Source organism: Lepisma saccharinum, chromosome 11, assembly GCF_977018435.1.
Source record: "Lepisma saccharinum chromosome 11, izLepSacc3.1, whole genome shotgun sequence".
NCBI classification, from domain to species: Eukaryota; Metazoa; Arthropoda; class Insecta; order Zygentoma; family Lepismatidae; genus Lepisma; species Lepisma saccharinum.
In genome coordinates, this window is record NC_139239.1 from 17,410,441 (window position 1) to 17,426,555 (window position 16,115).

The 16,115-nt window shown below is 41.1% G+C and overlaps 1 protein-coding gene across 2 annotated transcripts in view; it reads left to right on the forward strand.

Annotated features, from left to right (window-relative positions):
* The window catches only part of Hmgcr (HMG coenzyme A reductase), a 231,876-nt gene that overhangs the window by 133,915 nt on the left and 81,846 nt on the right, over window positions 1-16,115 (forward strand). The gene's annotated exons all lie outside the window — the stretch shown is intronic.

The window sequence follows — 16,115 nt, forward strand, 5'->3', positions numbered from 1 at the left end:
GGATTCGTCACGTACGCCTATATGTGAGTAAAATATGAATAGAACCTATGCTCGGAAATCCAAAATAGCGACCGGAAATAGGGTTATCTTGGAAACAGCAAGACTTAGAAAAAATATGTTTGCTGATTCATCACGTACGCCTATATGTGAGAAAAAGTATGAATAGAATCTATGTTCGGAAATCGAAAATAGCGACCGGAAGTGGGGTTATCTTGGAAACGGTAAGACTTAGGAGAAATCTGTTTTCGGATTCATCACGTACGCCTATACGTGAGTAAAATATGAATAGAACCTATGCTCGGAAATTTGAACGAAGCGAACAGAAAGATCGAATACGACGTGGACGTAGGGGACGGGTTCGTTCATCCTCACAGAGCAGACCTCTACCTTGAATTCGACGTGGTAAAGAAGAAAAGCGGATACGCGTTCCCCGCAGCAGCAAATTTGATACTCGTGGACAACTTCGTGCCTCACCTGTTCTCGCAGGTGGAGGGGAGGAAACACAACACCGTCATCGACAGAATAGATTATCCAGGCATCACGTCGACGGCAGTGGGAACTTTGAAATTATCCAAAACAGACGTAGCATACTATCAGGCGGGAGGATTCAAAGCGGGAACCAAAATATCGACGAGAAGTCACACGGTGCTCTTTCCCATGCGTTTGCCCGAGGATACCCTATGCAGTAGAACGTGGAGAGAAAGCTTAGTGATTTTTTTCGAGTAAGATGTTGGCAACACTGCAAGAAAATAAGGCTTATGCCTTACAAGAGCAAACCATTAAGGCGAGCCTCACCGAGCCTCACTTTCGGTCGCAGAACTCTCCATTTGGGTCTACTAATGTTGCCAACTTACTAGGTCGTATCAATATTGCCTCTGATTTTCTGGTCGTCCGAAACTCGAATTGGACGGCATCGAAGTGGTGCGTTACCTTTTCGGGGACCTCTCCTCGTACGCCGTAACCCTCACATGAACGTGGCACTCAAAAAACAGAACGGAGGATGAGATTATTTTGACATTGGACTTTACGTCACTCTACCCGAGCATCATGGTCGCAGCCGGCCTCTCCCCTTTCAACGTGAACTTGGGGAGTGGCGCGAATTCCACGCCGCCGGAACAGGCATTCTGCCCGGTACGGAAGTTAATGTTTATCGCGGCGTTACAAATCCAGCCGGTTGTACGGAAGCTGATCTTCACATCTCACAACGTTGCAACGTTTAGAAAGTCGTTAATTTTGTTTTTGTATTTTCCGTCGTTGGGTTTCCTCGTCATGTCGATCGTCGCGAATCCGAAATCGTCACTGTTCCAGCAAGAAGAGCAGCGTTCCGAAAATTGATTTACCAACAGGCCGTTGAGTTTAGTTCGAGAAAAACGAGGTTTTCGGATTGTACCCAACCATGGAACTCAACGAGGGCGTGGTTTGGAAAATCGGAAAATCGAAAGTCACGTTCGAGGGTGACAACGTGAAAGTCAATTTGGGTGAGAAAAACAGCTGGAACAGGCATCCCGGCACGGTTGGACTGTGGGAACTCATCACCAAAAAAGCAGCCAAGAGATTACACAGACGAAGATTACCAAAATTACAAGGAAATTTTGATCATGACGGATGCCTTGTACCAAAACAACAACGCTACGCAGTAAAAACACGTGAAACTCTACAGAGGTGCGGTAATCTATAACCGCAGCCGTTAGAGAACCTTTTTTTACTTTTTGGTTGGGCACCACGCACCCTGGCGAGGTTATAGGGGCCAGGTATCCTAAAAAACAACAATTATTATTTTGTTTGTTTGTTTGTTTGTGTTACAATACGGAAATAATAAAAGGCATACGCGCACGCGCACACGTGTGTATATGCCACATCCTTCCCCCAAGAGAGAGGTTTACGAAGGTCACGATATATAAATATTTGTTCCCGTTGATTCCAGCACTCCAACTTCATCTCTAATGTTGACGACAATATTCTGAAGGTGGAGAGAATAAGAAGATGAGAGGATGAGAGGATGAGAGGATGAGAAGATGAGAGGATGAGAGGATAAGAGGATGAGAGGATGAGAGGATGAGAAGATGAGAGGATGAGAGGATGAGAGCTCATCTTTCACTCATCACTGCTTTTCTGCACCCGTGAAACATCGTCAGCGCAATAATGAGGCGCGGAACAGGGAGAGAAAATAATACACGCGCGCGCGTGTGTATGTGTGTGCCACATCGTTCCCGAGAGAGAGGTTTACAAAGGTCACGATCTACAAACATTTGGTCCTTCAAAAATAAGAGAATAAGAAGATGAGAAGATGAGAGCTCATCTTTCACTCATCACTGCTTTTCTGCGCCCTGAAACATCGCCAGCGTAATAAATAAGGCACGGAACGTGGAGAGAAAATGAGTGTATGTGTGTGTGTGTAGTGTGTGTGTGTGTGTGTGTGGCACATCGTTCTCGAGAGAGAGGTTTACAAAGGTCACGATCTACAAACATTTTGGAGGATGAGAAGATGAGAAGATGAGAAGATGAGAGAAGGCGCGGAACGGGGAGAGAAAGTGAGTGTATGTGTGTGTGTGTGTGTGTGGCACATCGTTCTCGAGAGAGAGGTTTACAAAGGTCACGATCTACAAACATTTTAGAGGATGAGAAGATGAGAAGATGAGAAGATGAGAGAATGAGAGAATGAGAGAATGAGAAGATGAGAGGATGAGAGGATGAGAGCTCATCTTTCACTCATCACTGCCTTTTTGCCCCCGTGAAACATCGTCAGCACAATAAATGAGGCGCGGAACGGGGAGAGAAAGTGAGTTTTTCAACTTTTTGTGGTCGTTTGGTCAAGAAATCAGAGTTGGGGTGGGAGTCACAAAATTACACTACTTTTGTTGAAAAATCTGAGTAATAAGTAGGTCTGAAATTCCCACGTATTTTTTCAGCATTTGGTATTGAGAAAATTCCACGGGTTGAGTAACAAAACGTTGGAAACGAGGCACAGAAGTTCAAATTTTAGCGCGTTTTGAAACATTTCGTATATTTTTAAAACCTGCATTTTGAGCTGAAACTAGGCGAGAATAAATTCAGGCCTACCTGATGAAACGGATGTTCTAATATTGTTTATTTCTACTCACTGCATACTTTTTAATTGGTAAGTTGAAATTTGGAACTATTACATTAAACTGAACTGCTCATAATACGGCGACATTAAGAATTTTTCACGATGAACAAAAACTACATGTTTTAGGATTAGGAGACAGGCCTGAATATGAATCTAGGAATAAACACATTGTGCACAATGCCACTGTGCCTCAATGAAAAATGTATTCATAAACTGGAGCTGGATGCTATCCCGATATTCGGAGGTTCTAAACGTGTCTTTCAGGAAGTTAATCAGGATAGTAGAAATCATAATTTGTTGGCTATTCCTGTTCTTGGCATAAACAGCATAGTTCGATTTGAACATGTAACTGACGAATGCAAGCAATCTTTTGGACCAAATTGAAGATTCTGAAGTCATGTTGAAAGAATTGTTTGGCGAACGCGGCTTGTTGCAATCGACTGTGTGTAATAATGTATAATGAGTGTAATTGTCATAATTGCGCAACTAAATTGCATATATACATTGTTTGTACTACATCCAATTTTCCTGCTAAAAACTTGGATTCACACGTTAGTTACCCTGTTTCAGGTGGATAATTTTTTTTTATTCTTAGCTCATTTCTTCCATTTTTCTGAACACAAACTACTGTGGGAAGTACAATCTTGCATCGTGATCTTTGATTCCAATTTGTGCATGTGTGGTTTGTTATGCCGCAACCTAGTGCGTCATCGAATACGTTAATTCGTTCTTCCAACTACTTGAGTGGGAATTTTTCCTGCAATGTTGTTGCATAATATCGGAGTTTACTCAGCCTCTAATCAATGGGTTCCTTGAGACAAGGCAAGATCGAGAATGTGCGCGGCCCTACTGCCACACCCCGGCTGCCTTCGTGACACACCAGATACTTGATCTTTATAGTTTGTCAATAACCTATCAGTTTCGGATACGTTCAGTATTAAGATACATGCTAGGAGATTTCAGCTGTGAGCTTGAACATGATCAAAAATTTCACGATTGATTGATTGAGTTGGTGTTTTAAGTCCACTTAATGCACAGTGAGGCTAATTGGGACTGGACCTACGGGTTAAAGTGGGACCCGAACCACTATGTGCCTCCACCGGGTATCGAACCCGGGACCCCTTGATTACAGGCAACGACGCTACCACTACGCCATCCGGGAGGCCCTCAACAATTTCACGAGTACACAGAAGTTTTACGAGCACTCTGATTATTCGACTTATTTCATTAAAAGTGTTTCATTTTTGTTGCGGTTTAAAGAAAATATTTATACTCTCGCTTCATGATATCTAGTCAGAATCTCATCATATTTGGAGCAGAGGAATTAACAAAATATCCTTGGCTCTATGCAACTGAAATGGCAATGAAGATAGGCGTGGCCGCATAACAAACAGGATAACTCATAACAATGACTGGCACTTGCGCGTGGATCCTTTCTAACTCGTGCCTCCGATCCACAGGACAGAACAACTAGTTATTTCTTCCTTTTCTGTAATAAGAGCAGTGGTTTCCTCTTGAATTGCAGTTGTTTTCAGCAATTCTAAAACTGATTTTGGCACTATTCGATTGCACAAAGTGATAAAATTGAGGGACGTGGTCAAAAGAAAAAATGAAAGATGAAACTCGAAATCCAACTTGCCGGATCCCGTGGTTGAGTGGTTAGCACAGCGCTCTGCGACGCCAGGGGCCCTGGGTTCGAATCCCGCTGGGCATGTTTGTTTGTAAATGTTCATTCATCAATTTCATCACTCATCCCCATCTTCGCAATTTAGCCAAAAAGCACAAACTGCGAAGTAAAATAAAACAAATCAATCAATCTAAATCCAACCAGAATATATACGAGGATGAGTCAAATGAAAACCTTAAAAGTGCTGTAAAAATATATGTATTCAGTGGAAGTGAAACAAATGGTTATTATTTTTCTACATAATCTCCTCGGTGTTGAATGCAAGTTTCCCATCGTTTACGAAGTGCTTGTATGCCCCGGAGAAAAAGTATTTTGGTTGGTTGCGTCATCAGAACGGAACTTCTGTCCTCCTAGTGCCTCCTTAAGTGGTCCAAACAAGTGGTAATCACTTGGGGCCAAATCTGGGGAGTAAGGAGGATGGGGTAGGCACTCAAAATGCAAATCGTTAATTGTCGCAACAGTCATTCGGGCAGTATGTGGCTTAGCATTGTCATGCTGCAAAATGACACCTGACGACAGCAGTCCGCGTCGCCTTGACCTTAGCGGGTTTCAGCTGGTTCTTCATGAAATCAAAATATGAAGCACTAGTTACTGTGTGTCCCCTAGGCGTGTAGTGCTCAAGAATAACGCCGTTTTGGTCCCAGAAAAGGGTCAGCATGACCAGCATGCTTGTGGACGAAACTTTTTGGGTTTAGGGGAAGATGAATGGCGCCATTCCATGCTTGTTTTCTTTGTTTCTGGAATGTAATAATGGACCCATGTTTCATCTCCAGTTACAAGTCTCTTAAAAGAGTCATTGCCCTCTTGTTTGGAGCGCCGCAAAAGTTCCACACAGGCATGAACACGTTGCATTTTCAGCTCGTCTGTCAGATGACATGGTACCCACCTGGCCGACACTTTACGAAACAGGAGTACGTCATGAATGATGTTATGTGCTGCATCATAACTAATACCTATAATGGTAGCTATTTCATCCACAGTCACTTGACGATTATCACATAGAACTGCCTCAACAGCAGCTATATTCTCCGGCGTCACAACTCGATGTGCTTGGCCTGGACGAAGAGCATCTGTAACAGATGTCACACTACTTCTGAATTTCCTACTCCACTCATATACCTGTTGCTGTGACACACAAGCTTCACTATACTGCGTCTTCATTCTACGATGAATATCCATAGGTTTAATAACCTCACTCGTCAAAAATCTGATCACAGAACGCTGTTCTTCCTTGGTGCATGTTGTTAGTGGGGCGGCCATCTTGAAATTGATCCCACAACGACGACTGGTCTCCAACACTATTCTACCACCTATTGGAGAGAAAGTAAAGTACCACCAAATCTCATCACAATAGCATAAGGGTCATTTCATGTCAAATCAGGCAGGAGTTGACCCTCATAGTCACCGATTTTGATGATATTTGGTACACACCTTTGCTTTGCTCCAGAACCGACACCTGTGAAAGGATTTTGCTGAAATATGATTATCACAAATTATATGAGGGTTGTTCAAAATGTCATTTTTGAGCAACATGCTCTTTTCAGTAAGTATATCTCGAGAACGAATGAAGATACAGAAGCGTTCTTGAGCTCGTTGTAAAGAGGAAAGACTGTTGCATATTATGAGATGATCAAATGTTGAAACTTAGTAAAATTTGAACTCTCTGTTCAAATGTTCAAATTTCAAGTTTGAACAGCTCAAAACACCCCCGATCGATTTTTTTCATTTTTGGATATTTTTAACTATGATCCCTCCTCTTCATACTAAGAAAGTTTTATCTAGCTTTTTTATACAGGGTGTTTCTAAAGGTCGTTTACAACGCTTGGGAGGTGATTCCTCACACGAAAACAAGCAAAAAGTCTAAGTTCCATTTTTAAGACTGAGGCTTCGTTTCCGAGATAGGAGCCTCGCAAAAGGTGACAAAGTGAACGTCACACCTAACTGGGACGAATACTATCACAGATAGAGAGGCGGTTCCAAGGGAATCATAAAGGAATCGTATGTGCTCAGTCCGGAAGTCACTATGAAAAGTTCACTGCACGCATGCGCAATGGAGTCCTCAAAGGAAGTGGGGATTTCCAGCAAGAACAATACATGGAAAGGGTATGTAACGCAGCAAGAAGGACCGTGACAATGAGAAATGCGTTCAAGACAACACATCCCGACCTCAAACATCAAAACATGAGCACCGAACACAAAATCCGAAAAGTTGAGCATGGTTGCATACCCCAGTTACACGCGAGGAATGAACGAATCATGTCATGTGGCATACGAGAGACACATTACTCCACCAGGAGGAGGAAAAGAAAAACACAATATCAGATGATTGCGAGAACGTGTATTTTTACACGCGACAACTACGTAATATCCCCCCCCCCACACACACACCACAAACAGCAAATGCTACAATGTCTTATGCACAGACAGTGCGTGTCACTGTACACCAACTGAAGATGTCACTTTCACCACACAAAGGGGGTGGGGAGCAATACCAAGAGTGTTCTCACTGAGATTTGCCAAGGGCAATAATCACAGATGGTTTTCAAGATGTCTGCCGTTTACTTCTACGCAGAGATGACAGCGACGAATCAAGGATTGTCGAGTACGAGCAAACAAGCCAGGTGTATCTGCTACCGTCGCGGCGGTGACGTTGATGCGAGCAACGAGGTCCTCAGCTGATGTGACAGGTGTGTCGTATACGAGGGTTTTCATTTCTCCCCAGAAGAAAAAATCGAGAGGGTTGAGATCTGGCGACCTCGGTGACCAAGGCACAGGCTCATCCCTACCAATGAACCTATTGCGAAACACGTCATGCAGGAAATGTCGTACATTACAATCGAAATGAGCTGGTGCACCATCGTGTTGGTACTACATTTCTTGCCGCAGTGCCAAAGGTACGGTCTCCAACAGTTCAGACAGAACCTCACTAAGAAATGCATGATACGTGCGACCATTCAGGCGAACAGGGAGAATGTGTGGTCCAATTAAATGATCATGTACTATCCCGCACCACACATTCACTGAAAACCTGTGCTGGTGATGGGCCACAAAAAGTGCATGTGGGTTGTCAAAGTCCCATACATGACTGTTTCTACTATAGAAGACATCCATCCTGGTGAAAATGGCTTCATCTGTCCACAATACGTTTGCCCCGAAGTGAGGGTTTGTGTCCAGCTGATGCAACAACCATTGGCAAAACTCCATACGAGGGCGAAAGTCACGAGGTAACAGTTCTTGTACTTTCTGCAGTTTAAAAGGGTGCATTCCTTCCTCTGACAACACTCGCCAAACATTCACATGAAACGTGTTTCGTGCCCGAGCGAGCACTCGCGTACTGGTGCCAGGATGTTATGTTAACACATCTTCTGCAAACTGATGTGTGCGTACACTTCGGGGTCTTCCAACTTCTTGCCGCGGTTGTAACACTGACCCTGTTTCACGCAGTCGACTGTCCACTACCTGAAAGAAGGTGTGAGACGGTAAACGTCTATGTGGAAAGCGTTCTCCATAAAGACGCCTTGCCTCACGGCTATTACCACGTGCCTCCCCATACATGAGATGCATGTCTGCTTGCTGCTGGGTCGTATACGCAGCCATCTGTGTAATAGGGAGCTGGAACTGCAAAGTATTGTTTTTGTTTAACACTGGCACACTGCACAAATTGGCCGTATCACCGTACGAACACCACAGACCAATTGTTGCGATACTTGACTTGCCCACTCCACCACGTCAACTTCTTTCAATACAACATACTAGTACTCTTCAATACGTATGACAACCTAGAGTGAACTGCTGATCATATCCCAGCACCTGCAACACGACTGGAACGACTGCCGGAGAGAACCAACCCTTCGAGCTCCTCTCGCGGGAACAGCAGTCATGAAGGTCAAACGTAGACTACGAGAGCCAGACTTGCCTGTGCAGCGCTTCCAAAACTGGTCTCTTTTACGTCACAATGATCGCGTGCGAACACTTTTGGTATTGCTCCCCACCCCCTTTGTGTGGTGAAAGTGACGTCTTCAGTTGGTGTACAGTGACACGCACTGTCTGTGCATAAGACATTGTAGCATTTGTTGTTTGTTGTGTGTGTGTGTGGGGGGGGGATATTACGTAGTTGTCGCGTGTAAAAATACACGTTCTCGCAATCATCTGATATTGTGTTTTTCTTTTCCTCCTCCTGGTGGAGTAATGTGTCTCTCGTATGCCACATGACATGATTCGTTCATTCCTCGCGTGTAACTGGGGTATGCAACCATGCTCAACTTTTCGGATTTTGTGTTCGGTGCTCATGTTTTGATGTTTGAGGTCGGGATGTGTTGTCTTGAACGCATTTCTCATTGTCACGGTCCTTCTTGCTGCGTTACATACCCTTTCCATGTATTGTTCTTGCTGGAAATCCCCAATTCCTTTGAGGACTCCATTGCGCATGCGTGCAGTGAACTTTTCATAGTGACTTCCGGACTGAGCACATACGATTCCTTTATGATTCCCTTGGAACCGCCTCTCTATCTGTTATAGTATTCGTCCCAGTCAGGTGTGACGTTCACTTTGTCACCTTTTGCGAGGCTCCTATCTCGGAAACGAAGCCTCAGTCTTAAAAATGGAACTTAGACTTTTTGCTTGTTTTCGTGTGAGGAATCACCTCCCAAGCGTTGTAAACGACCTTTAGAAACACCCTGTGTATGGGAGAAAAATGAGATTGAAATTTGTCCTGCATCAGCAATGAACTGAGCTGCAGCGTCCCTATGATGAGACTTTTCATTTTTGTCGCGCTAAAGGATTATATACTTACTGTTCAGGGACAGATGATATTCCACTTGATAATTGGCTTCATTTTGTGCTGTTATTGCTAATTTATACGTTACTGTTTCCATATTTTCAGCCGCATTTGTGGGGACGAGATGTGGGCGTGTTGTGAAAACTTCTGTTTTAGCGAAAAGAAACAAAGGGGGGGAAAACAACGAATGTCGGGAATGTTTGAGAAAAAAATTAGTACCTTATAATATTTTATGAGAATAACTGTGAGTTAGAAGCAATGGCGGTGATTAGGGGCAATTACCCCCCAACTTTTTGCCACTTTTTTCTTCGCACTATGGACGGCCTCTTAATGCAAAGTCTTGTCTAATAAGAAAATTAACTTCCCTTTCTCCCCAACCCCCAAGGTTCGGCACCCAATCGCCTCTATTAGTTATCAGTCTTAAAAATATTCCCAAAACAAACGTATTCTCCATAGTGTTTCGACTGTTTTTATTTTTATTTTATTTTATTCCGAATTAATTTATTTTCAATACTTTTTATTTTATTGCAAGAGTCCTTAACATTATTTTTGTCTTCAGTAAGGGGTTTGCTCCTGTATTATGTGATGGACTCGATTAGAAATTACACAACATGCCAAGGTATAATTTCCAAATAAATTCGTACAGTCTGTGTGATAAAAAGGAGGCGGCGAGAACATTATGTTAACATTCGTTCGTTCCTTAATTTCACCAACATCTGCCGCACGTCTCTCAAAAAACATCTCGATAACACTTTCTCAGTATGAAGAGGAAGAATGATAATTAAAAATATAAAAAAATAAGAAAAATCGATTGGGGGGTGTTTTGAGCTGTTCAAACTTGAAATTTGAACATTTGAACAGAGTGTTTAAATTTTACTAAGTTTCAACATAATATGAAACAGTCTTTCCTCTTTACAACGAGCTCAAGAACGCTTCTGTATCTTCATTCGTTCTCGAGATATACATAATTGACAAGAGCATGTTGCTCAAAAATGACATTTTGAACAACCCTCATATAATATGTAATAATCATATTTCAGCAAAATCCTTTCACAGGTGTCGGTTCTGGAGCAAAGCAAAGCTGTGTACCAAATATCATCAAAATTGGTGACTATGAGGGTCAACTCCTGCCTGATTTGACATGGAATGACCCATAAATATTCAACATTTTATGACACTTTTAAGGTTTTCATTTTACTCCTCCTCGTAGATGGTAAAAGCATTTTTCCATAGGTTTTTAAGAAATTTTAGGCACTCAAACGGCAGTAATCTTCCAAATAAGGAGATTACTTCCAAACTTGTGGCTATAACAAGCAAAAGCAGGCACTATAAAACTCGTGTATACCTCTCAGAAATATCCTGAAACTGTTTCTGGCCAAGGAAAAAAATACATGTTATGATATCCCCAGCCTAATAATATAATCATGTGCAAGTAAAAAACTAAATCTTTCGACCAGCTTATTCAGATCACGAAATGAGCCTATACTTGAGGCCAATGACATTTACGTAGGTGTGTCCGAGAAGGCAAGAAAGAACGTGCCGAGTAGTTTTTGAATCAAACGAGGCCTCTTTTCTCCTCGTCGGGCAAAATCATTTTTCGCACGGTGGTGACATTTTCCTACGGTTTGTTCAATAACTCGACAGCAAACACGTATACGCGGACTCCTAAAGAGTGTTTAAACAGCAAAACGAGAAAAACCGCACGTAACCTGGGCCGGGAATGTGAGAGGGAACGGATGCACGATGGAATGCAGGAATTGATGTTTGTGGATTGGTAGATGAGTGGGAGGTTGGGCACCTAAGTTTTGAACTTGGCGAACCGCATATTTTCTTGTGCCTCATACGGTGGTTCTACTATTAATTTTACTACTTGTGTATTTTAGTATTTCTGCTAATGGATATTGTTGTAGATCAAAAGTAGAATTTTCTTACAGTTGATGTACTTATTCATATGAACATTACGATCCGCAAATACAATAATTGATATTATAGATTGAATACATCTGGTAAATGTGTGTTCCGTTCAGTGGCTCCCCTCTGTATTAAGAATATATGTTATTTTAAAGTGACAGTGTGAGAATCAGAACTAAAAATTCTTTTCTTTCTGCCAATGTTGTTTGTTTTTACGTTCGGGCCTTCCCCATAACGTAGTGGTAACGTGGTCGCCTTGTAATCAAGGGATCCCGGGTTCGATACCCGGTGAAGGCATATTGTGGTTCGGATTCCACTTTAAACTGTAGATCCAGCCCCAATTAGTCTGACTGTGCATTAAGTGATCTTAAAACACAAACTCCATTATGTGTTCATTTGTTTTTTTTTTCCAAACATTAATTACTTTGGAGAATATAAATTCATATATCGTTCATTATGAAGTTATTTATTCAATATGACAGAGTAATTAATTTACATTTATTACTTTACTAATTCAATGTATGTCCTACATTTTATCTCAAACTGCATGATTGGACATCTTTCAATCTTCGTTTTCCTGACATTCCAAGGCGTCTATCTGCAACTTTTAGTTCATGAAATTTGCATTAAAATGAAATGTTCACGATAAATCGCGATTGTGCTTATATTTCGCATTTAGGATCCCATGTTAAGATTGTTTAATACACCGATTACTAGTCAAAACCTCCTAGTTCGTTCACATTAAGTAAAATCAAGTGTTTATCTAGTATGTGATTATCAGGATTCCGTAAATACCTGCCTCTGTTCTTGATTATAGATGTCAGGTACAGTAGTTCCTAGCAGCATTCAAACTGATTCGAATCTCGCACTTTCATTTCTGCTATGAAATTTCAGTAACTCCAGTGGTTAAAAATTTGAAACCAGTGTGCAATTAGGTCGATCGGAAAAAGCTGTTAGGAATGCCTTTCAGTTAAACACGGACAAGGTCGGCCGATTTCTTTTAAATCTTTTTACACTTCCTGGTCGTGAAATGCAGAATAGTGGTGTATCTCCAGAAGCTTTCTCCGGTGCAATAGGTTGAGTAATGATCGTTATATCTGGGAAAGATTTTCCATTTGCAGTTGGGTAACATGGAGCTTTCTCCACGCTATCACGTATCGTCGAAGAAGTCGCACTTTCGCTCGACACTGCAAGGCTTGAAAGATGACATCGTATTACCACATCAAAGAAGCTTCCAAATATAAAAAGAAGTAATGTTAATTATCAGGTCTCGAATTTTGTCATATTTTTATCTCGACCCGTTTAGCGCTCCTAAGTTAAACATTTGTTTGGTTTCAGTTAACATTATGCCGACCTCTGTGGCGGAGTGGTTAGCCTGGGCATGAGTGTTCCTTGAGAGTGCCCCTTGATCATCACCACTCATCCTCATCTTCGCGATTAGCCAAAAGTGGCTGAGAAGCGAAGTAAAGTAAGCCAAATCAATCTGTGAACGCTATGGCTCTGGTCATATAAATGCATTATTTTGCACCATATTCTAGCTTTAGTTCACATTTTTGCCATCTTCTTGTCATTGTTAGTGTTATTTTAACATCCCAGGAGTTTTGTTCATAAAATCATGCTTGTACTGTGTATTCTCTTAATTTTGTTAAAAATATGTTAATTAAGTGAAAGGAGAGAGCGATTTTTTCCAGAAATGTACTGCGATACAAAGCACAATTAATATTAAATTAGCTTGTCTCTCTTTATGTACTGTAAAATAGTATGTTACTGTATTTCCACGAAGAGGGATAAACGTTTTACAGCGTAGAGTCAACGATGCGTTTTAAGGGACACTTCACTGCAAAAACAAATAGTGGTTTTATATAAATACTGAACAAACGTTACACTTTGTAGTTTTTAGTAATATTTCAAAGTTACAGGTAACTTCATAGATACGGACGAAACATTTTGAAACTTTGAAACTTGTGTGTTCTTTAAACTAATCATATGGAAGCTTTACTTTACACAATCACTATTGACATGTATTTTACTGTTACATTGTGGAGACGTAGGCTGTAATTATTATCTATTATCATATAAATTACGGACACATTTCAGAAAACATAGAAGACAGCTTCATTTATTAGCGCTCATATTTCTGTGAGATGAACAGGCAAACACGAAAACTTCTGACATTCATTGAAAGATCAAGTGTTTACAAAGAACAATTTAAAGCAGCAGTTGTTCTTATGTCACGGGCGTTATTTTTTTTCTGAAAACATTACAGCTGTAAGAGAATGACATTATATAGTTTCATACAAACATTATAGCCAATCCTAAGTCATTACATCAGTCATATGTAACATGATTTGTCTAGATATATGTCTCTGAATTTTGCTTTTCTTAGAATTACTCTTACATTTTCAGCTTGTAAGTCTTATTTTGGCCATTTTTAGGGTACACATGCATGCATATTTGTAAAGTGCTAATTGAAATCGAAGCCAAGTAAATAGTGACTTATGAAGTAACGTACAATTAACCTTTTCTCCTGCAGCATTTACACTCGACAGTGTGTGACTATGAAGTAAACTAGGAACTGTCAAAATATTTTCCTAGCAGCCACTTGGAGGAATGATGGTACAAGTCAAGCTTTGGGAGAATGATTTGTTGCTCAGCTTCCCCTCCTTCCTATTCTTGCGTCTCCACCTTACGTGTTTTCTTTTCCTCCTTGTTTTCTTTTTTTAAGTCTGTAGTAATAATGTTCTTTGTTGATTCGCTGACGCACCTGTAGCTGACCTTGGTGAGCTTTCTCCTGCGTCACCTATATTCAGCCTTGTTCAGTTAGTGGAAACTCCTGTTTTCAGGGAAGACACGTGATAAAAACAAGGTCAACAACCCTTCCTTACACGTATACAAACGTTCAGCGACATCCCTCTTCATTCCTTTCCCCATAGTTTCATTGTGATTTTCTAAGGAGCAGCAGTGCAAGAAGTGGTGGGGGATCCTCCCCCGAATTACACAAAGCATCCCCTCAGCTATCCCATCGTTCCCATGTATAAAAGTAGGAGCATCCACAAAGGCTAACCTTAAAGCTTATGAGCCGGTCTCTATGACGGAGTGGTTATCATGCGCGCTATGACGCCAGGGGTTCCGGATTCGAATCCCGGCTTGCGTAGTTTCAGTCCTGCCCACCTCGAATTATCGGGACTCTACTATAGTAGAATTGTACAGTCGGCGTAAATAAAGTTTTGTAGCCCGGCAATTAAAAAAACACGCACCCCTAGACTGCACCCCTATAATATCTTATGTAACTTCCTCCAGAACAAATGGTGATTGTTAAGTAACTCACATTTTCTGTGATTGGACAGCTTCAGATTGTTATGCAGACTGTACCTCAGTTAAAAGTAAGCACCATTAACCTTTGCTCAAGAAGTTGATTAATGGAAAAGAGAAGAAAACGAGGACATTATGTTCCAGTGCACATTTTCTCTACGTTTAGCCAAAGAACAAGTAACTCATTTATAATATGCTGGTGCTTTTTGTTGTTGTAGAAACCGAACACTCGGCATTGCCACTGAGGTCTGTCAGTTCTACAATTACTTACGAATATTAGGTTCTGTTTCCAGCTCTATTAATTCGAATAATACAATAGCGGCCTATATTTCAGTCGAATATACTGTGGCGAAAGCGTTAACACGTGGATGTTAGTAACGTAAATTCTAGACTAGCTTGGCTATCTGCGAAGCCCAGACACTACAATATAGAAGAAAAATCTAATATAAAATGTGCATAAAATATACATTTAAATAAAATGATGGTGCTTCTCAGGAGTTGGCAACTTGATATCTTAGGAGTTGGCTACATCTCAGGGCTTCATCAAGAAGCTCCGCAATATATCACAAATCTTTCAACTCCGATTCTGGCCGCTTAACATGCGGTTATACCAGGGATAGTCTTCGCCTTTCCTTGAAAACAGATAGTCTAGCTTTTGAACCCAGAATACGCCACTGGTGTATGTTTATGTAAGTGAACATAAGCACATTTAATATCCGGTTTTGAGGGTCATTCATATAAACTTGACCCCTCTGTTTTACATGGTTTTTACAGGTAGACGTGAAAGTTATTCTCCCAGCCTGTGTTTTGTCTGTTTATCGCGTGTTTGGTTTTGCTTTATCCTTAAAGAAGTCGACATTGCACTTTCTACCTGGCTTCGGTTGGAACGACTCTCCCAGCTTTGACGGAAGTAAAAAGTACAACTCGAAGAAAGAAAAGAGAAAGTCAACAAAATGCTAAAAAGGTCCCGTTGGCATCATCGCAGTTTTCAGTACAGAGTTACATCATACTATGCTTGGTAGCAGAATTAAACATTAGGTATACATCTTATTTGTGTGCAATCACTGAGATATCTTCGTAAGCTGTCTGATAGGGACATAATAATTTTATTTGTTAAGTACTTTAATGTATATCTGTGGTGGAATGAAATAACACAAAGCAGTATATCAGAGACTATATGAAGATTATTCATTTCCGAAAATAACATCACAATAGATTTAACATTACATCATTTGGCTTCAATGTTAAGCGGCACATTGAACTTCAATATCACATATCTATCACAGTTTCAAATTTGGGAGAGTTATGTTTCAAGCTGGTTAGGTGGTCGAGCGAATTGC